At 41.9% G+C, this 4180-nt stretch overlaps 1 protein-coding gene across 1 annotated transcript in view; it reads right to left on the bottom strand.

The window, feature by feature from the left end:
* MED25 (mediator complex subunit 25) overlaps window positions 1-4180 on the bottom strand; it is a 19017-nt gene extending 14837 nt beyond the window's left edge. The window contains exon 1 of the mRNA XM_007463390.1: window positions 4177-4180. The gene's annotated coding sequence lies outside the window, so the exon portion shown is untranslated. The remainder of the gene's footprint in view (window positions 1-4176) is intronic.

Raw genomic sequence — 4180 nt, 5'->3', positions numbered from 1 at the left:
GCGGTACGCGGGCCTCTCACTGTTGTGGCCTCTCCCGTTGCGGAGCACAGGCTCCGGACGCGCAGGCTAAGCGGCCACGGCTCACGGGCCCAGCCGCTCCGCGGCATGTGGGATCTTCCCGGACCGGGGCACGAACCCGCGTCCCCCCTGCATCGGCAGGCGGACCCCCAACCACTGCGCCACCAGGGAAGCCCTCCAATGCAGTTTGTCAATATATTTCAAGGTAAAAGAGTGCACTGCTTTGCACTCAGCAGTATCACCATTTTGTCACATGTACTTTATCGATCCCTTATATTTTACTTCTACATTCTTGACAGGCATCTCTAAAAAGATGGAAGTTTTTGCACATAACCACTACGCCGTTAACACCCCTAACAAAATTGTGTTATTTCTTGGTATCATTGAACATTTAAATCCATAATCAAATTTTCCCAATTCTCTCAAAATGCCTTTTTACAATTGTTTTATTTGTATCAAGATCCAAACAATGACCAAACACGTATTTACATGGCTTAAATTTCTTTTAATCTAAAGCAGCTCCCTTCTTTTTTATGCTAGTGTAATTAAATTTTGAAAAAATTATAAGGAAGATAAAAGTAAGTTGGAGAAAGGCAAAATGATAAATAGGTAAGGAGATTAAAATGGTACCTAAAGTTCCCTCCTAACCATAAGGAAACTTTTCTTTAGATAAGCTGAATGCGTGATTGGCTCCATTAACTGATTTTTAACCATTTCCATTAATGTATTACAAACGATAAGTTAAACAATGAGATATTTTAGCCTGGACTTCAGCTTCTGGCATTATGATACATTAGGTGATATGACATTGTTTTTGTGACATTGGTGGTTTCATACGAGGTATGGGTAGTCTTCAAGTATCTTCCCTCCCCCACAGAGGAAACAAATTTAAAAAAAGATGCAGTTGGAATCGAACTTCCTGCGCCAGATGGGACTGCACTGGCATTACCAAGAGCCTGAAGCCAGCTGTGATTTGTAAAACTTCAGTGTAGTTCCCCAGCTAAGCAAGAGCCGTCCAGGGCAGCTGATCTAGTTCCAGGATAGTAACACTCCTGACAACCTGCAGAAGTAGAAGTGAATCCTCCCTAGAGGACTCTGATCAATATCACAAAGACCACCAGCACAGAGGCAAAGATTGAAATTAGAGTCCACAGAAACAACAGTTAACAGATGAAGGTCCCCCACCTCCAGGTACTGGAATTGTCAGGTTCATAATGAACCACAGTATGCAAAATAATAGGACATTAAGTTGTCTCCTGCTGTGTAACAAATTACCCCAAAATTTAGTGGATTGAAACATCAACATTGTTACTTCGCAGTTTCTGTAGATCAGGAATCCTGGCATGGCTTAGCTGTGTTCCTTGCTTCAGAGACTATAATCAAAGTGTCAGTCAGGGCTGTAATCACCTCGAGGCACTTGTCATTGTTACCAGGGTTCAGTTCTTCACAGGCTATTGGCCAGAGGTTCCACATGTCACCCACCAGGGTCCTTGGACTCTTTTTTTTAATAATTTTTAAAACTTTATTTTATTTTTAGCTGCATTGGTTCTTCATTGCTGTGCGCTGGCTTTCTCTAGTTGCGGCAAGCAGGGGCTATACTCTTCGTTTCAGTGAGCGGGCTTCTCATTGCAGTGGCTTCTCTTGTGGAGCACAGGCTCTCGGCGTGCGGTCTTCAGTAATTGTAGCACATGGGCTCAGTAGTTGTGGCTCGCGGGTTCTAGACTTGGACTCTTTAATCAATAAAAATTGATAAGAGGGCTTCCCTGGTGGCGCAGTGCTTGAGAGTCCGCCTGCCGATGCAGGAGACGCGGGTTCGTGCCCCGTTTCGGGAAGATCCCACATGCCGCGGAGCGGCTGGGCCCGTGAGCCATGGCCGCTGAGCCTGCGCGTCCGGAGCCTGTGCTCCGCAAATGGGAGAGGCCACAACAGTGAGAGGCCCGCATAACGCAAGGAAAAAAAAAAAAAAAAAAAAAAAAAAAAAATTGATAAGAGGCCAGACAAGAAATTCAGGCAAGCCTTTATTGGGACTCTTGCTGCAGCAGGAGGGAGGGAAAACAAGAAAGAGGTGCCCTTGTTTGCTCCGTGAGGGGGAGCAAGCAGGTTCCTTAAATGGGGTGAGGGGAGAAACAGTTTATCTGTAGGAAGAACTACAGGAAGTAGGAAAATTTTAAATTAACCTGGAAAGATTATCTGAGAGACAAGAAAGAAGAGGGAGAGCAACATGAATCATAAACATTTACATAATTACAAATAAATATTGCCTGCATAAAATAAGAAATATATTCAACGAGGGCATAAAAAAAGTAAAACTAAAATGCTGACAACACTAGTTGGTTAGTCTGGGAGGGAGTTTAACGGAGTTAAGGTGTTATATTCTCTTTGTATTATTTGAGAGAGGGTTTAAGATCTTTAACTTTTTGCTGAATTAAATGTGTAAGGTAAAGTTTCAGGGATAACCAATAAAAATAAAAGAGAATTCGTGTATAAGTTTGAAACCAGAAGAAAGAGAAAATAATGAACTGAGGAAACAAACAAAAAATCCAGTAAAAGATAAGAATGGAGGGGAAAAGCGTTGAAAAGGCAGAACAAGAAATATAAAAATAAAACAATAGAAATAAATATAAATATATCAGTAGAAAATAAATATAAGTGGACTAAAGAAAAAATTCATAGAACTACAGGGAGAAATTGATATTTTAGTTCATTTGTTATTTTATGCAGCTTTTCCTCTAATGTAATTTAATGTGCAGGGTAAATGTCTTAATATTTCTTATCAACGATTAGAAATCAAATCCAGAGTGCAGACAAAACATGTCTAAAAGAAACAAATGTGGGCCTCCCTGGTGGCACAGTGGTTAAGAATCTACCTGCCAATGCAGCGGACACAGGTTCCATTCCTGGTCTGGGAAGATCCCACATGCCACGGAGTAGCTAAGCCCGTGCGCCACAACTACTGAGCCTTAGCTCTAGAGCCTGCCAGCCACAATTACTGAGCCCACGTGCCACAACTACTGAAGCCTGCGCGCCTAGAGCCCGTGTTCCACAACAAGAGAAGCCACAACAATGAGAAGCCCGTGCACTGCAACGAGGAGTAGCCCCCACTCACCGCAACTAGAGAAAGCCTGCGCACAGCAACGAAGACCCAACACAGCCAAAAATAAATAAATAAATATTTAAAAATAAATAAAAAATAAAAGTAACAAATGTTTTTTAATATTGCTATATATTTTGTAAATATATTTGGATAAATGAGGGCAACTGTTCTCACAAAAGAGAAAAGATCTAGAAAACCATAATTCAAGAAGTCATGTGCCACAATGTTCATTGCAGCACTATTTACAATAGACAGAACATATAAGGAACCTAAATGTCCATCGACAGACGAATGGATAAAGAAGATGTGGCACATTTATACAATGGAATATTACTCAGCCATAAAAAGAAACGAAATTGAGTTATTTGTAGTGAGGTGGATGGACTGTCATACAGAGTGAAGTAAGTCAGAAAGAGAAAAACAAATACGGTATGCTAACACATACATATGGAATCTAAATGGTTCTGTTGAACCTAGGGGCAGGACAGGAATAAAGACACAGACGTAGAGAATGGATTTGAGGTCGTGGGGAGGGGGAAGGGTAAGCTGGGACGAAGTGACAGAGTAACATTGACATATATACACTACCAAATGTAAAATAGCTAGTGGGAAGCAGCTGCATAGTACCGGGAGATTAACTCGGTGCTTTGCGACCACCTAGAGGGGTGGGATAAGGAGGGTGGGAGGGAGGCGCAAGAGGGAGGGGATATGGGGATGTAGCTATGCATGTAGCTGATTCACTTCGTTATACAGCAGAAACTAACACAACATTGTAAAGCAATTATACTCCAATAAAGATGTTTTAAAAAAAAGAGAGAAAAGATCTAGCTGACTAAATTGATAACTTAATGAAGATTTACTTCATCACTTTAAACACACAGAGGTGAAAACTAACGCATGTCAGAATAGGATAGGCTAAATCTATTTTGTTACATCTGTAATATAGGTTAGAATAGGACATTCAAAAAAGACGAAGTGGGCCTTCCGTGGTGGCGCAGTGGTTGAGAGTCCGCCTACCGATGCAGGGGACCACGGGTTCGTGCTCCGGGCCGGGAAGATCCCACATGC

Source organism: Lipotes vexillifer, unplaced genomic scaffold, assembly GCF_000442215.2.
Source record: "Lipotes vexillifer unplaced genomic scaffold, Lipotes_vexillifer_v1.1 scaffold802, whole genome shotgun sequence".
Taxonomy (NCBI): domain Eukaryota; kingdom Metazoa; phylum Chordata; class Mammalia; order Artiodactyla; family Lipotidae; genus Lipotes; species Lipotes vexillifer.
This window is presented reverse-complemented; position numbering and strand designations above follow the sequence as displayed.